This window comes from Columba livia, chromosome 2 (assembly GCF_036013475.1).
Source record: "Columba livia isolate bColLiv1 breed racing homer chromosome 2, bColLiv1.pat.W.v2, whole genome shotgun sequence".
NCBI lineage: Eukaryota > Metazoa > Chordata > Aves > Columbiformes > Columbidae > Columba > Columba livia.
In genome coordinates, this window is record NC_088603.1 from 32,516,402 (window position 1) to 32,535,238 (window position 18,837).

The following is an 18,837-nucleotide window of genomic DNA, read 5'->3' on the forward strand; positions in this document are numbered from 1 at the left end:
GGCGGCCGTTCCCAGGCAGGGGCCGTCTGTCGGGTGTCGTGCACGAAACGCCACCCGCGGAGCCGCCTTCCCCCTGCGCCCGGGCGAGGCGCCCCTCGTCTGTGTCCCCGCCGCGGTGTCCCCACGGCGGCCCGGCCCGCTCGGCCCCCAGCGGCCGCTGCGGGGAGCGCGGCGCCGCCCGGCGGCCTCCCCCCGCACCCCCCCGCGCCGGGCGGCTATTTTTAGCAAATCCTCCTCGCGTCGCCACGCGCTGCGCTCGCAGCCCCTCGCCAGCTGCCGCCGCCCCGCCCGCCGCGCACGGCACAGGCGCTGCCGGCACCGGCGCTGCCCGGCACCGGCGCTGCCGCCACAGGCTCTGTCCGCCGCCCGCCCCGCCGCCCGCCGCGCCATGGCCACCTAATCCCCGCGGCAGCCGCAACTTTTCCTCCGCGCTCCGTTCCTTCCCCCGCCGCTCCCCTGGAAGATGGCAGTTGCGGGAAGGACTGGAAGTTGCAGCCCGCGGGCGAAGAGATAAGGCGGAGACGCGGGAAGGTGAGTGGCAGCGGCTGCCGCTCCGCCCGGCAGCGAGCGCGGGGCCGTGCGGGCCGGCTGGTGCCGCCGGTCCCGGCGCGGTCCTTGCCTTGCCGGGGTGGGTTTTTCGGGACCTTTGGGAAGGTTTCGGCAAGTCGGGCCGTGTCAGGACGGGTAAGGTAGCGGGGGGTTGGGGGGCGGCTGCCCCCCGACAAGTTTTGTTTCGCGGGAGTGTGCGTGGAAGTTTCCCGTGCGTCTGCCCTGCCTGCTGTATGTCTGCTGTGCTCGGTCCGTGAGCGGGGTGCCTTGCCACCCCCCCATCCCGTGGGGCCGCGGCCGTGTCGCGGGGGCACCCACGGGCGCTCGGGAGCGGGCTGGAGCCTCAGCGGGCGGACAGGACGCCGTGGTCTCCCCACGATGGGCCGGGTAGCGGGAGCTGCCCCGCTGGGAGCCGCTGTCCCGTAGGGGCCGGACAGGTGGGAGCGGGGCCGGGCGGCGGGGAGCGCCCCTCTGCAGCGCCGCCGGGCCTGTGTGCGGCTGCCGGGAGCGGGGACCGAGGGCGGGCACGGGCGCGTCCCGTCCCGGGTTTGCAGCCGCAGTTTTGTGCAGTTGTGCCTGCGGTGGCGAAGCGGTGTCCGCATCCCGGCAAGGCAACTTGACGGGTTATCAGCGCCGGGCATCGGGTGGGTAGTTTCTGATAAGAGTACGGTTGGTTTGACTCACCTAAATTGTCTGAATTTTGATCTAAAGTGGAATATAATAGCGATCGGTAATCTTTTCTGCTTATCACTGTTATAGAAAAAAAGCAGGTTATTACTTGTAATGCACAAAATGTGTATTCATCTTCGAAAGATTTACACTGAGCCCACGGCAGTTTGTATTTTTAAGTGCTCTGAAGAGATCTAAAACCACTGTTGAACTACGTGAGAATTTAAGAGGGGAGAAATGTTTAAAATAAACTAAACATTGAGAGAGAAGTAGCAAAACGAATTCTGGAGACCTTTTGACATATGAAAATGCATGAATGTTCTTTTCTGAGGCTAAAGCTGTTGAGAATCTCTGCCACAAACAGTATAGAACAAGCACCGACAGAAACCAATGCATTTTAAACATATTTCTCTTTCAACATTGTCAGCTTTAGTTCCTTGACATTTTGTTTTCTGTGACAGAAGAATAGTTTTGTGACAATTATTCAGGATTTAATTTGCAAGCTCACAAAGGCCTGTAAGTTCTGCTGGGAACTCATGAACAAAAAAGGAAGATAATTTACATTAAGGTTTTTTAAATGCCCTTTCCTGTAGCTCCCCCCTCTGTCTCCCCCCCTGCCCCTTCCAGCTTCCCTAGATCTGTTGAAGATACTTAAAATTATAATTTTGTTGAATGTTTCTAAATTTTCTCTCATGTCCAGTGCATTCCTGTGTCAGTGACCTCAGCCCACATATGTTTTGTACTCAGAATGCCTACTTTGTCCAGAGAGAAATGCAGGCTTGTTCTCTGTCGTAATACCGAAGCAGTCTTGGAAGGCAATTCCATCCTTTCATACACTTCAGTTAGACTGTTATTTGTATAAAATAGATAGGTCTCAACTATATATAACTTTCCATCATCAATGATGCAAAATTGTACACTATTTTAACATCTCTTTTTCATTATGATGGCAGAGGTGTGATCCAAAACATTGGGAAATAACGTATAATGACCCCCAGAGACAAACTGCAGTCAGTCCTTCTTACCTACCACTGTTGCCAGCTCCGTCATATAAATATTGAAATAGCTCTGTCTTGTATGAAAATGCCATTGCCCATTCAGAATTCAAAAAAAGAGAAGAACATGCCACCATTCTTTTTGGTGACCAAGCTGATGCAAATGCAGCACCATAGTTAGTTAAGTCTACCTGAAACACTGTTCTCTGTTAGATTCCTTTGTATTTTGGTATCAAAGTCTATGTGAATGTGTAATACACCCAAATATTTTCAGCCTGACAGTTTTGAAAACAGTAGTGTTTGGTTTTCAATTAACCTGCTTTTCCACAAATGAAGGGCAGTCTACAGAATGGAATGGCAGTGGTAGTTCGTTAACTATTGTGTATGTTCTGTTTACCAGTGTCTTCCTGTGCCCAGAGTGGTTTAAAAACAAAAGTGAAATAGTGTCTCCCCTACTGAAGGTCCCAATACATGCTTAATTTGGTGCAGTTGCTCCTATTAGAATATTTCTGGACAAAAAAAAATATAATATTGTGATTGACCTGCATATATATTTTTTAATTTCTTAATAGAATACGCTAGGTGCCCACCAAAGCTGCTCTATCACTCCCTTCCTCAGCTGGACAGAAAAGATAAAACTAAAGTCTCGTGAGGAGAGATAAGGGCAGGGAGAGATCACTCACCAGTTACTGCACAGATGAAACAGACTTAACTTGGGGAAAAATTAATTTATTACCAGTCAAATCAGAGTAGGATAATGAGAAATAAACCTGAATCTTATAAACACCTTCCTCCCACCCCTTCCTTCTTCCTGGTCTTAACTTTACTCCTGATTTTCTTTACCTCCTCCCCTCCAGTGTAGCAGGACAGGGAACGGGGGTTGTGGTCAGTTCATCCCACGCTGTCTCTGCTGCTCCTTCCTCCTCAGGGCAGGACTCCTCACACTCTTCCCCTGCTCCAGCGTGGGGTCCCTCCCACAGCAGACAGCTCTCCACAAACTTCCCCAATGTGAGTCCTTCCCACAGGCTGCAGTTCTTCGCAAACCACTCCAGCGTGGGTCCCTCCCACGGGGTGCAGCCCTTCAGGAACAGGCTGTGCTCCTGCCTGGGTCCCCCACGGGTTCACACGTCCTGCCAGCAAACCTGCTCCAGCGCAGGCTCCTCCCTCCATGGGGCAACAGGTCCTGCCAGGAGCCTGCTGCTGAGTGGGCTTCCCATGGGTCACAGCCTCCATCGGGCATCCACCTGCTCCAGCCTGGGGTCCTACCTGGGCTGCAGACAGATCTCTGCTCCACCGTGGACCTCCATGGCTGCAGGGGGACAGCTCAGCTGGCTTCACCATGGTCTGCAGCACAGGCTGAAGGGGAATCTCTGATCCGATGCTGGAGCACCTCCTGCCCTCGTTCTTCACTGATCTTGGTGTCTGCAGAGCTGTTTCTCTCACATATTCCCACTCCTCTTCTGTGGCTGCAGTTGTGCAGTTTTTTCCCCCTTCTTAACTGTTGTCCCAAAGGTGCTACCACCACCACTGATGGGCTCAGCCTTGGCCAGCAGCAGATCTATCTTGGAGCTGGCTGGCACTGGTTCTGTCGGACATGGGGGAAGCTTCTGGCATCTTTTCACAGAAACCAGCCCTGCAGCCCACCTGCTACTAAACCTTGGAACACAAACCCAATACTATTAAAAAGTGGTTCAGTTATAAAAACTATGCTCTTTCTAAAAAGCATTTAAAGTGGAAAATAATTTTCAGTTGTTCATCTCCCTACCTGAGATAGTCCCATAGAAGTTGCTGTTAAAAATGTAATTTACATACTGAAAATATTGGTCAAATAATGAAAATTATATGAATCCTGGTATGAATTACCGTGAATACTGAGGGTAACTAAATGTAGTTGGAATAGTTAGTTTCTTAGTATTCTCCTAACACTTAGTAGGAGAAATGTAGTTCTGAAAATAATCAAATCCTGTTGTATATGAATGACTATAATGAATGAAGAATGACAAAAAAGTTGGAATATGGCCTAGTCATCTCTGAAATGGTAAATTAAGCACATATTTAGCAGAGTGCATGTACTGTTGTTGTTTTATATTCACCAGTGGTCAGACTAGCTGATTTAAAGCTACCTTAGGTATGTGTATACAAACTGCAATACAAAGTGCTTCTGGTTTACAGTGGAGTCATAGCTGAATCATGTAGCTGAGAGTGCTTAGTGTATCTCGGGAGTGAGTGATTTTTCCCTTTTACAGAAGAGATTTGGGCCAGATTTGCTGGGGATTACATGCTATGCCCTATATGCATAATGCTTATGTGAAATTATCTTTCCATAGAAATTCAAGTGAAAAGAATGCTTATCAGTTTTCCAGTCTCTTCGAGAGTATATAAGAAAATGTTCTTTCTGTTGGTGCATTTAAAAAGAAAGGTAATACATTTGATGAGTTAAATTGGACTATTCCAAGATAAAAGAGATTCATCATTCTTCAAAGTTCCAGTAGTGATTTCCAGAGAAGTGAGTATTTTTTTCAGAGAAAGTTGCATTATTGAATCACTAAGATTAAATTGTTTACTGAAACTGATACGTAAGGCATTTTAGAGCTAACATATTACTTGATGAAATCACCTGTGGTTTGCTCCTTTTAGTTTTGTCTTTTTAGATTAGAATGATCATATATGACCAAATAATTTATCTCTTATTTGGTGTAACTGACTTGGAATGAATGCATGATGTATTGTGAATGTCAGCTCCGGCTGGTTCAAACTGTTCCGGTATTGATTCTATTATAACAACTTTAATATTATGAAATATATTTGTACATGCTAATCCATAGCTTCATCATCAAATAGTTTAAAAATTGCCACGAAACAATGCATAACTACTGTACAAAAATAACGTTTCAATACTTCGAAGCCATCTTAAAATCCTTTCAGCTACAAGGTAAGGTCTGACTGCCCTATGAGGACATATCCAAACTGTTCCATGCTTCTCCATTTTTATACAATATATAGTTATGTAACTTTTTGCCAAAGTTGTTAAGTCAATACAAGAAGTTAGCATGAGTTCAAAAATGATTCAGACAAATTCATACATGAAAAAAAGCATCAAAGGTTAGAAAGCAGAGGGATAAGAGTTCTGCATCAGAATGTCCGCAACCTGCAAATATTCTGGAGACTTAAGAGTATTCCAGGGAGGTACCATTACATGGTTGCATTGTGTTCTCTTACTTTTCCTTACTCATCTGCTGTTGGGGACCTGGGGACAAGATGCTGTGCTAAACATACCTTTACTGTTCATACATTCTTACACCGTCAAGATCAGCAGGATGAAATTATGCAATTTAGAAATATTTTTTTTTGAAAAAGTGATTGAAAACTTCTCTTACACAATCTTCGAGATCGGTTGTTTACTTATTTTTATCATGAATTCAATGTATTATGTAGATTATGAGCCTAGGACTTTAGAAGGGAGGAAATATTTATTCTGATTTTCCAATTATTTGTTGTTAATGGTGCTTTTCAGTATGAATGTTAACATTTATTGCTCCCAAATCATGATACATTGTTGAAGTTTCTTTATTATGTCTAATAACTAACAGGTTGGTTTGGTTTTAAAGCTATTGCATAAATGTAAACTGGTTTTGTTTGAGGAAATAATTTTCAACGAAGGTAGCTCAGAAGTGCCTGTAAGATGACTCCTTGTAATATGTCTTGTATTTGTTCCTAGTTCTTCAGCCTTGGAGTAGAAGATGATGAATGCTGTATCTCATTTGATTTCTACTCTGAGATTCTCAGTCTTTAAGTTCAATTCTATTCAAGATGCAGAGTGCTCTTCCTCTAGAATGGTTGATTGTCGCTCTTGGGGCTTTGTTCAGACTTGAGTCCTGTATCTGGTTATGGCTGGGCACGTGTGAGTCTCTGCCATCAAGTTCACTGAGTCCATCTTCTCTTGCCATGCTGTTGTAACCTGGAAGAGAAGATAAGGTCTTGTCTAATAGATGTCTTGAGAAGGTAGTGCCCAGTCCCCTAGAGAAATTGTCAACCCTGAAGAATAAGTCAGTCCTGTGCATGCAAGTTATGAGAAGGCTTGAGCTTGACCTTAGGAAGAAGGTGTTGTGCTGCACGGTGCCTTTCGTGCCTCAACCTTTTGCAGTGCCAAGGGTCTCTGTTTGCAGCTCCGCTCTCTTTCCCTCACAGCTCTGTAATGTTTCAGCAGAGCTGCTGGGGCAGCGTTGCCTTTGCTGTCCACATGCTCTTGTTCTTGGACTGTTGTTCTCATGGCCTTGCACCTGCACACCCTGATACTACTGTCATGTCAGGTTTCCCATGGGAAGTGGTTGCCACTGATCTAACAGTCACTCTTTTTCACCATCCTTTTTCTTGCATCTGTTTTACAGCTTTTATTTTGAATTAGGAGAAAGACAAGTATCTGTTAAGCATTACCAAATAATATATGTAAAACTTCACAGCTGGTTAGCTTACAACACCAGCATCTGATTAAAGATTATTCCATCTTAAGTGGGGACAGGTCATAGGGAATTTCAACAGATAATGAGGAAATACATATTGTTTTTATGGAAAAAGTAGTATGGGGGTCACCTAATGCACTGGAGAGGACACCTGGGAGCAGATACTTACTGGGGAGACCCTGTCAGTTTTCTTCTTGACTAGCTACTGGAGGGAGTTTTGCTTTTCCCCCTTTTCCATTTTTTTCTTTTGCTTTTCCAGTTCCTGTTCCCTTTTTCTGTGTTTTTCTCTTTTTATCTCCTCCCTTTTCTTCCCCCCCACCCCCAAGAAAATTTTATTATTGGAGTTGATGCATGTCATCAGCTATGAACTCTGCAAGTAAATAAAAAAGGGATGTAAAGACACTTACATACTTGTAATGAGAAGTCTAGGTAAGTGTGCTAATAGATTGGTACATGGTCAATTTATACCTGTTTAAATGCAAATTATCTGATAACTTTCTTTGTTTTACTTTTGAGTCACAAAGAAATCATACATTCTCTGAGCCTTTATTTAGGCAGCCTGAGTTTACCCTTCTCATTTATTTTCATGTAAGAATATCTGTATTCCTTCAGTTTTCTTTGTGCTCTTCTCTGTACCCCTTTCAGTCTGAATCTTTATTTTTCAGCAAATGTGACCAGAATGGTAGTCTGTGCCCATACAAAATCTCATTAGTGCCGTGTCCAGGGCTGGTAATACTCTTTCTTTTTAAAAAGGCTTGACTGATGTGTCCTAGGATATATTCAGGTCAAACTAGTTTAATTTTCTGTTACTTTTTATAACGCTCATGATTACACTAAATCACAGAGGCATTTGAGTTGGAAGGTACCTTAGGAGGTCTGCAGTCCAACCTCTTGGTCAGAGAAGAGTCAATGCAATTCAGACTGTGTTGCTTATGGAGTTGCCCAATTCTGTCCGGAAAACCTCCAAGGAAATAGGTTCCATCTCATCGCCAGGCTGAACAAGCTCACCTCTCTCAGTGTCTCATCACAGGGCAAGTGCTCCAGCCTCTAACTGTCGTGGTGCCTTGTGATGAACTCAAGAGGAGGCATCTTTTAGGTATGGGGAGCATCCTCCAAATAAGATCTAGTGCTTGAGTAATCCTTGGGAACCCTAAAACTTCATGTTGGTGAATACACCAAATATTAATAGTAAATAGCGCAGAATCTGAAAATCCATGAATAAGGCACTGAACAAAACTGTACTGTTTTGAGACCAGAAAATTAATACAAACTGTTATGTGCTTTTCAGAGTTTGTTATTGCAGCTTACATAGAAACACAGCTTATTCAATAGTTCTTATCAGAAAACTTTTTGAATCGTGTTATTTTGGAATAGAGAAGTAATGTGACATTGGAATTTTATTCTGAAATACTTTACATGCATTAAAATATCTCCTTTATAGAAACATATGAAGAAAATAATATGACACAGACATTCTCGATGTCTAGGCTTTTAATTACACACAACTCTAATTATTCAAGTTTTTGACAGTTATCATTAAGTCTCCAGGGCGCCTAACTGTTGAACTGAAACCTTACTTTGACAAGAGGTGGTTGAATGGCATGTGTGAATGTAAGATTTCCAAGGAAAAACCTTGAAACACAAAATGTGGGTGATTTATATCAGGAGGAACAGGAAAGGCTACAAGGAGAGCTTCTTGTGAAAGCCCTGTTCAAGGTTCAGATCTACTAAAGACAGGGACTGTGGAAGTCATCTCTTTGCCAGCCAGAAGCAGAAGTGACAGGGAGCATGGGAGTTGGGATTGCAGTGGGGAGACTCTTGGTGTTCATTTAGTTATTAGGGTGGCCCAGACAGGCTGACATAGTTTAGACAGACCATCAAAACAGTGAAGTGTATCAGAAGTGGTCCTTGATGATTCTTCTTTTCCATCTTTTGTCAGTTAACTTTAAATACTTGCACTAGATTTTGGCATGCACTCTAGGTACATTTTTCCCTACATCAAAATACCTGCATGCTTCTGTCCCCTTCATCACTAGTTTTCCTAGTGATGCCTAAATATAAGTTTGTATCTTTGGTGTATCCTAATTACTTGCAAGCAGAGCGTGCTGGTACGCGTAGGAGATTTTTTTGAGTGTCTGGCAAATGAAATGTTTTTTCACTAGGCCACAAAGTAGAAACCTAGCTGATTCTACAGTTTCACTGCAGTTTTTATGTAGAATCTGTATACATTGTGTGTGAGAAATGTCGAAGTGCTGATTGACTCTGTAGTGACAAATTGAGTGTAGTTTCTGACCCAGCTTCTCATTTACTTATTCTCAGAAAGGTTATCTGTACTTCTGGAGACAGGTGCTGGGATGTTTATCCCCTGTGAAGTCTGAATGCATCATTCCTCCTCACTCCTTTCATTTCTGTGGAGTGTTTGTATTGCTGTCTTTGAAGGAAGAGACTGGGCTGCAAGAGGGGACAAGGAGACACAACTGCGAGTCTGTCTTTTTTCAGGTGACATTTGGACCATATCTTAGGTTTTATGCATAGAAATGTCAGAAATATTAAAGTATACTTCTGTGTGGATAATGAAGCAGCATAATAGATTAATTGTGTTAAGAAAAAAGACTGATTTCAGTCTGACTCCTTCAGGAGAGAGAATGAAAAAGGCATATTTTTCTTGTTTTGAGGCCACAGAAATATAATGAAAACAAATGGAGAGTAAGCTAGACTACAAAAATACTTTAGTTCTCCTTTTTACTCTGATGGTTGGTTATTTTCTTGCATGAAATTGGTTAGCTATGTGATACGTAAGCTAAAATATTTCGCTTTAAGCATTGTATGATTGCTTCTTTTTCAGGTCCCTATAGTTGTGGTATGTATATGGTGTTTTTCTGTTACTCTCCTTTGTGAAAAAAGAACACTATATAGCTTCCTGCTCCAGATATGGTAAAATCAAGATGATGAAAAGACCAAAATCTGCCATGTATGGTGTATAGATATATTCTAAAGTGAATGGGAGCTGCATAGATTGCTAATGCCAGAACTGGGATTTAATCTATTTATCTTGTTGTTGTTGTTGTTGTTGTGTGTGTTTTTTTTCCTTAAAGTCATACATCACAAAGAGATGTGGAGTATGTGATAAGCACACCTAAATCAAAGCAAAGACAATGACTCTTCATCCTTAAAGCAGGTACTGAACAGCAGTGCAATGTTCCATCAGATTTTCGTATGCAGGCTGTTTATTCTCTTATGTTTTCCACTAACGTTGCTGCTCCAGTGAGGCAAAGGAATAATTAACTATACTGATATTAATGGTGCTGATATTACTGACACATATCAAGGTAAATAAAATGAGAATCTGACTTGCATCAGATTGGAAATGTGTTAGCTAGTAATGCAATCTAACTATACTGAATTAAATCTAATTGCATATCATCATCCAGTCCTCAGATTTTCAATCGTAATGACTCTGTCATACTTTGGATGATAGTTACAAATCTGAAGCATAATGCAAATTATGTGATATGTTTTCTGTAAAATTTAAGTTTCTGGAAAAACTGAGCACTGTTTAAAGAAAATTAACCATTTTGATCAGGAAGCTTTTGTCAAAAACTACTAATGATGACATAGGATTAATGTGAATAATCAGTATATAACTCTAGGTTTTTCACCTGTTTTATTATCTATTACAATACTTTATTATGTAATACAGAATTACAGAAGTTTCATGTTTTGTTATGAAAAGAGGATATAATAATAATAATATTTATACTTTGAAAGATAACTGCTACACCTGAATTCTCTGAGTTTACCGTAGTATAGAATAATGTTGGCTGTAGCATCACTAGAACTACAAATGTAGATATAAATTTTGTGTGGAAGATAACTGAAGAAATAATTGTCTCTGAATCAGGATTTCATATAGTTCTAACCATTTTCCAGTTGTTAAATTGTTTAAAGTCAAAATAATGCTCTGCATATGGGCAGTAAGCATTGATGCTACATAGCAAATTGTACTTGAAAACAGTTATGTTTCATTCTGTGTCCATCTTTAAAAGAATGTATTGATTAGACACTTAGAACAGTACTGCCAGAAGAAATAAAGGGAAGTTTAAGGGAGTGAAAAATATCTTTTTAATGTGGAATAGATGAGGAAGCTCTTTGGTTTAGTTATTGTAAGGTTATTTAGTGCTGTGCTTCCCATTTCCAAGGAGGAATGAATTGGAATGCTGTTGTTTCACTTTGCATTGATTTTTTTTTTTCACAGTGCACCCAAAAATTGATAGAAGCTTTGCTTTTTTTATTGCAATTCTGAAGTAAAAGAAGAAAACATAACTTTCTGCATGTGAGAATAAAGCCACTAAAATCGTAATAATTTAAATGGATGTAAATCTAGGAAGCAAATGGAGGCTTTGAACATAACTATAAAGACTAACACAGGCAACAGATTTAGTCGAGATCATATTGGTTGATGACAACTAGAAAATACTCAGAGCCAACCAACATCACTGTTGGAGAAGTATCACCTGGGAGCAACAGGGAGTGAGCATGTGATCAGGTCTCCATCCTGCCTCTACCCTCACCCTGGAAGCTGCAAGAAGAGGTCATTACAGAACTGTTCTCCCCAATGTGGGATCTTGGATCTCTCTCACTTGATCACGAATCATAGCAAGGGGTATACCAACACTTTATGTACCATGGAAGGAAAACTTCCCTTTCACACAGCTGTAAGATATATCCTGAGTCAGATAAAGATTGAAAGAGCGGATTAAGAGAGTCTCAAAGTAAACAAACAAACAAACAAACCAACAACAAAAAAACCCAACACATTTTTGCTAATTGAATACTAAAATTCCCATTGTGCTGGGAATGTATAAGATATACGGAGTTAAAAAATTTACGCCTGGACAGGCAATAGCATCAAGTAATAGCGAAGTCTCTTTTTTGTATCTTTTTATTTTTTGAAGGCACACTCTATTTTGGTGCTGAGTTCCTGGTTAGAAGGAGTCATCTTTCATGTCCCAGTGCAAATAAACTAGATTTAATAATATAATAGAATTTATTCACTATTCAGTGCATAATTCCTGTAACGAAAAAGGATCAACAGAGGAGCCCTCCACTCTGTGTAAGGTTGCAAAATCTGCCATGTTGTTACAGAATGGAGTGTATTTTCCCTTTTTTCTTGTTACTGACTCAGAGAAGGCAATTATAGCTTTGTCTATAAGCACTGGAGACAATTTGGAGTCAATTGAGTAACTGAAATAAAGAAGCTGAAGGAAAGAAGGCACTTTCAATGCTTGTTTTGCTTTAGAATAATGAGCTATGAAGAAACTGTGGCCTCACCTGTAAGAGAAAGAACTAAAGTCTGCATTTCTCCCTACAATAAGTTTAAATGCAATCAATTTCAATCTGCTGTTCCAGTAGCAAAGAAGGACATTTTCTGCATGATTCTATCCAGAAAGAATGTTTGTTTCTTTACAATCTTAGTCAAATTTCAGCTACCCTCTAATTACTGTGTGCAGTGGGCATAAATACCATTTAGATAAAGTAGAATGCTCTGGCTGTGTCTAAGCATGTAAAGTTTAATCCATCGTTGCTCATGAAGGCTGGGATTCTTCCTGCACAGAGAAACATTAGATGCCACTCTACAACTGTGAGTCTGAATTTAGTTGTGGTGAAATTGCTTTTGATTATAGGACTAATTTCCCTATATGTACAACTTTATATCCTCTAGATGCTCAGGTGTACATCCTAAGCCATTGCATCTCTCTGTAGGCTCATCTAAAGCATGCATCTTAAGCATGCAAGGTGCTGGCAATATTGTCCAGCAATCCAATACTTTTTTTTCTTGCTTCTTCTGACTACTGCACTGTGACTTGTGCCATATCCCATAGAGGAGTATCTGGAGTCCAGGAATATTGCAGGTCTCTGTGTGCATTGTGTCTTCTCAAACCTGTTGTAGAGTAGCTGGTTAAAACAATGATGAGTGGAAGGATGTTACCCAGGGAATACGGCTGGCCTCTATATTGGCCTAGTGGCTACTCAGTCATGGGTAATCACAACGTGATTATCTATACATACTAAAGGGCACATGCTGAGCCAATATTGACACATCTGGTGCTGGTACAAGATCTTCTTAAACATGATTGTGCCACCTCTTGTGAGAAAGGATGTTTTCTTTCCCTATATTTTTCCGCATGGAAGCCTAAATCCCAGTCTGTCTCTAAACAGAAAGCTTTCTACCAGCCATGGGCAACTAGCATGGACAAGTCTTATGCTAATTTTTTCTTCCTTTTTGGCCTGAACAATGCAGGAGTTTGGATTATAGGCCTCTTAGTGATTCAGACTCAAGAAGGACAACTCGTCATGGGAAGAGAAGGAAAAAGAACTCGTATTTTCCTGAGACAAGTCCTGCCATGCTCAGCATCCAAATCACAGAAACCCTCTGGATAATGAGTGGATTATTCCAAGTCACAACACCTGTGACAGCCACCATTCAGCTCTGCCTGCAATTTCTAATGCTTCTCCAGCTTTCATGAAACTCCAGCTACATGCCAGGAGAATGTCTGCATGTAGCCAACCTTTGATGGCAGGAAGGAGATGATGACCAAAGCAACACAGATGTGACAGACTGAAACACTGAAGCTCAAGCAGCATCCTACCATTGTTTAGCATAAAAGTCTTTGCTAGCTCACAGCACACAAGTCTGGACAAGCTGAGAACAAAACTTGGAGGCAAGAGGGAGGCATGAGTGCCTTCTCCAAGTGTCTTCAGTGCTTGTTGCTCCAAGCCTAACTAGAGATGTCAGTGGAGTATGCTTGAACAACATGAGTGTATGCTCCTGGCATGGGCAGTCAGCAGTTTTGGCTGAGTCCTGCCCATGTTACTTGTTCAAAACCAGCTTAGGTTTACTAGTTGTTCCTCAAGTCTCTGGTTCTCCAGATCAATAACTTCCCACATGATTCTGATCCTTTGCCTTCTCATGACCAGGAGAATAGGTCTAAACTATGTCTGGTGTGTTTAAAGTACAGGTGTCTGGAGATAGTAGTTGCGATCTTTGGCTCTGCAGACTGTGAAATACATCCTGGATAGGTAACCTACAGAAAAAAATGGCTTAAAGCAACTTGGTAACACTGCATCTTTATTTCGCACTTTTCTAGACTGAGCTGGATGATGAGTGTATCAAGACATTCTCAATTCAAGTCCCCCTCCTTCAGCCTGGAGTGGACACTTGAAACTAGCAGTCGTGTGGTGTCTGCTTATGACAATGCTGCTTTGCTTGATGATCTGTCCCAGTCATATCCAAGAGAGAGCTGACATAGCAATGCTAGAAGTGGAACAGCTGTGTTTGGTCTCAAATCAAGCTTGGAGGTCCTGCTGTGTAAGAAGTTTTCATGTTTGTCATTTCTTAAGTAGTTAGGTGTCTACTGGGCCGCAGACAGTTCCAGCAGAGAACAAGAATGCTGGGAGAGCAGGAGTCTCTAGAGCTGTACTCAAGATGTCATGATAGTGCTTCAGTGCAGGTCTTCATTGCCTGCCTTGCATGGACAAGTCCCTGTTTCCTGCTTGTTCTGCAGCTGTATGTAAAAGCTCACATCTTCTCCTCCTGTCAGATATGGATGTTAAGATAGGTCTGGATTCCCCCAGTTCTGGTGGCTGGCAATTGGATAGGATATATATCCTGTCACACCTGACTTTCTCTTCTGCTGAATCAGATTAAGTTACTTGTGCCTATATCTAGCCTAGAACTTCAGCTTCCCTGAGGTGATTTTCATTTAAGAGCAGGTTTTGGGGTGATGAGTGGGAAGGGACAGTTCTGACTTCTTCAGGTATCAGCTTCCATATTTCTACTGCTTGGACAGGTTGTCTGGCAAATATCTAAAAGAGCATGTGTCCTCTAGGCAGAGCCTGTATATCTTTATCCTTGAGCTTCCTTTGTTTCCAACTGGCAACGTTAGTAGCTGTAGACACAAACTTAATCCAGTTCTTCCTCAGTACCTTAGGGGAAGTAGTGACATCCAGAAGACTTGTCTGAAGGTTCTGAGAGTTTGTTTCTAGGATGTGCCTCTGGTATGGCTCTGGGAGAAGGCCTTGGGGCAGGAGATGTTGTTTGGAGATTATTCTGGCACTTCACTGAAGGTCCACCTAGGGTACATTGCCATGGCTGATGGCAGCCTCTGAATATTCTACATAGAGCTTCATGGAAGGGGCAGATGTTGCATGAAGCCTGGAACAGTGCTTACAATTTCTGGATAATGAATTTTTTTAAACTTCAGCTTAGAGTGTTTCCTTCTCCTGGAGTACCTGACATTATTCACAGTCCTAATGTATGACCACAACATTTTCCTGGTAGTGCAGTTATACATCCACATGTGGCCTTCCAAATGTGGTCACGTATGGCTCCCACATCTCCCCATTGCTATTTAATCTGTAACTCCCTGACTTGCGCCAAGGGTTTTCTGTCAGCAGTGAAATGGCTGTTCTCCAATTTTCACACACAAGTTTTGGTAGAGGCTTGCTAAGGGGAGGGTGAAATGTGATGGCTTGGCAATGTGGCAACAAACATTTTTTAGCTTGTTCCTTGAATGTTTTTCCTAGAAAGTTGTCGTTTACGTGATACCAACATATTTCTTCCTGAAATTAACATTTGAGGAAGTAAGTAAAGACAGAGTATTCAGCAAGTGCTACAGTCTCACATCCGTAAAGGCATTAGTGAAGAACTTGTTAATAGCAGTGCTGTGTCTCTGCAGCTCTAAGGGGAAGCACACTGAAAAGGTCACTTCTTTTCTCTGTTCACAGCAATCATAAAAATTCATCCTTCCTTCTGTGGCATTTATGGATCCTTCTGTCAGATCTCATTTAGATTAGATGCACCATCAAATGTAGATATGAACACAGGTAACAAGGTGAAAAAGGACTTCAGTTCAGCTTTTAAAATCGGCATAGATATGTGGGAGCACAAAGCTTTCAGGGCTTAAGTCAGGCTTATGCATCTAAATAATTTAAGACTCTTAAACAGTAATTTGTGGTTCCTCTTAACTGTTTTCATATGTTCATAAAGGAAAATTCACCTACAGTTGCTATGAAATTAACAGTCAGCATAGAACCAGATTAAAAAAATAGTGGTTCTTTACCCTTTTATTCCAAGTGAGATTTTAATTTTATGGATGGATGCTTTTTCAAAAATACAACTTCTGTCTTTCAAACTACCTGGTTTAGAAATTACTATCTCCCAACTCATTTCTCCTTCCTGCCTGAATGGACTTGAATGGACTGTAAAATCATTCATGCTGTGGTCACTCTTCCCTGGAGGAGCTTCCGTGAGTTACGACTTTTTGGTCTTAGAATTCTTAAACACAGTACTTTCTGTAGAAATGTTTAGATACCTGCAATTTTCAATATTTCACTGTTTTCACTTGCTTTATTTCACAGGGTTTAAATCAAGCATTACTTTCTATAATACGTCATGCCCTTTTAAATCAAAATAATGTAATTGAAAGTAATGGATTCACTTGTAAATATACTTAAAACATTGTTCAGCAAAGCTACTTTTGCTAAACAAAGTTTTAAAGCTACTATTTATTAAAGCATGTCATTTGACAATTTTGTGAAAAGAATGCAATACATTATTATAATTCATTGTATTCAGTAATAGTGTATGTATAATTTTGTGCCTGCATACAGTGTTATTTGCTGGTTTAAGATACCTTGCTCTGAATTAAATTATTTTTACTTTTTGTAGTGTCTTTAGTTTACAGTTATTTTCTCTGGTAGAGCTGAAAAATCTTGCTTAGGATTGTATGGTATCCATTCTAAAAAAACAACTCATTAGCACTGTAAACTACTAATGTTGTGATCTTGTGCAGTTGTATTGTTGTGAAACTTGATTTCTTGTCTGTACAATTTATTTTTCATTTATTTTAAATGCTAATTGTGACAGAGGAAAGGTGTCACACACAGAGCACCAGTGAACAGAATATAAAATAGAGTAAGTTATAGCCAGTAACTAAATTTCATATATAAACCCATATTGAGAGTTGATGTTATCAGAAACGTGTGTGTCTGTTAAACTCAGTCTTATACATTCAAGTTTGTTCCTTTCCAATTTTGATTTCATAATTTAGAATGTCGTCCTGCAAAACATACGTTCAAATACTCCACATGAAACCAGGGACTGATACTTGTCAAAGAGTCCATGGCAGATAGGAGGCTTCAGTGCTCTGTAAAAGTAGCACTAACTGCCTAAATTTAAAGATGGTTACCTGTTTTTTTTGATCTTTTCCTGTCAGCTTGATCATAGTAGTAGTCTTTGAACACTTAGTGTGGTGTGGCTTTTTTAAAAAAACAAAACATAGAGCGGTTAAATAAGTTTTCTCTAATAATCTTGATAGGAAGCTAGGGTTCTAGCTCAAAGCAAAGACTGAGAATTTTATGTGTTTTCAGTCCACAAAGATAGTGATGACACATTATCTAGAGAGCAAAACTCTTATTTTTTGAGTTGCGGTTTTCTTTTATGCCTTTGCTTTGAGCTGTAGAATCATTTAAGTTGGAAAAGACTTTTAAGATCAGCAAGGCCAATGATAAACCTAACACCGCCAAGTCCATCACTAAACCATGTCTCTAAGAACATCATCTACACATCTTTTAAACACCTTCGGGGATGGTGAGTCAACCACTTCCCTGGGCAGCTTGTTCCAAAGCTTCACAACACTTTATGTGAATAAATTTATGTGAAATTTTCCTAGTATCCAATCCAAACCTTCCCTGGTGCAACTTGAGGCCATTTCCTCTTGTCCTATCACTTGCTACTTGGGAGAAAAGACCAGCAACTTCCATACCACAACCTCCTTTCAGATAGTTGTAGACAGCAATAAGGCGTCTCCTCAGCCTCCTTTTCTCCAAGTTCAGTTCCCTCAGCTGCTTCTCATCAGACTTGTTTTCTAGACCCCTCACCAGCTTCATCACTCATTTAGTGATTAATATGACCCATATGAGATGAAGGCACCTGGTGAGTAAGGCATGATGGGTAAATTAAGGTGATGAGGGGAAGCATCTGAGTAGTAGGGTAATAACTTCAAAAGTAAGTGGGCTGAGTTGATGGCAGTGAGTTTGGGGGACTGGTTTTGGAGGATGAGTCAAAGATAGGCATGCAAATGTAAGTATTGAGAGATATGCAAATGTATTCATTGATTTTGTTTGATGAATGTTTTGATGTATATTGTGAGGATGTCAAGCTGTGACATGCTGGAAGAATCTGTTTTAAGTGTTAAGACTTAATACAGATGCTTAGTTGGAGAGTTACTTTGCTGTTAGATGGACTTCATAGAGAGCTATTTGATTTGGAGATATTACCTGTTCAATCTAGCTCTTACCTGAGAAGACTACATTTTAGTCTCCTGTATGTTTGAAATGCATATTCCAATGTAGGTAGGACCTGATCTTGAGCATTTTGGTATGTTGACAGCTCATGATTTTTTTTGTGTTTTTAATCACAGTGCTAACTTAAAGTTGTTTCTGAGCTTGGTACAACCCTGATATACAGATTTAGTCTTTGATGTAGATAGTGATAAGCTCAGGTTTATTCTGTGTTTTGAATAAATTCTTCAAGTGTTCATTATTACCTATTCAGATTACTTGTAACAGTCAGCTTACAAACGATGTTTTTAAGTGCCAGGAAGATGTAATTACAGTTACGCACTTCTGGTTTTCTTTACTAAATCAGTTCATTTTTTGATGTTGTTAGCCAGTGTGTTTCAGGTATTAGGCTTGCTCTTCCTTTTTTTTATGTTACACAGGTGTGGCAGTAATTACTTTTCTCTTTCTTTTGAGAGACACTTAAAAGCCAAAAGGGAGCCACATTTTGTAATTGAATAAGAGCCTCATACTTTCACTGCACTTTTTGTGTGTGTGTGGAGAGTAAGTTATGTGCCTAATGCTCATGATCAGTTTCATTGATTGTTATGTTGATGAATGGATGACTTGGAACAAAGTTTGCCCTTGTTAGATCAGGTCTTTAAATCTTACAAAGAACATACATTGTAAATGAGTTCACAGTTGCATAAATGTAGCTAATGAGTCCCAAGAGGCAGATAAAAAACACAGCATTGCGAATAGAATAATGAGCACACTGACTTTTTCCAAAAATTAGTTGTTTGAGTTAATACTGGCGAACTCCT

At 41.0% G+C, this 18,837-nt stretch overlaps 1 protein-coding gene across 6 annotated transcripts in view; it reads left to right on the top strand.

Moving 5' to 3' along the window:
- Positions 1-342: 342 nt before the first annotated feature.
- Positions 343-18,837, top strand: part of HDAC9 (histone deacetylase 9) — a 472,156-nt gene continuing 453,661 nt past the window's right edge. The window contains exon 1 of one of the 6 annotated variants that reach the window (XM_065051253.1): positions 343-531. The gene's annotated coding sequence lies outside the window, so the exon portion shown is untranslated. Of the gene's footprint in view, positions 532-559; positions 685-18,837 lie in introns of those variants that run through there. The other 5 variants (XM_065051249.1, XM_065051262.1, XM_065051254.1 and 2 more) reach the window with 5 other exon arrangements.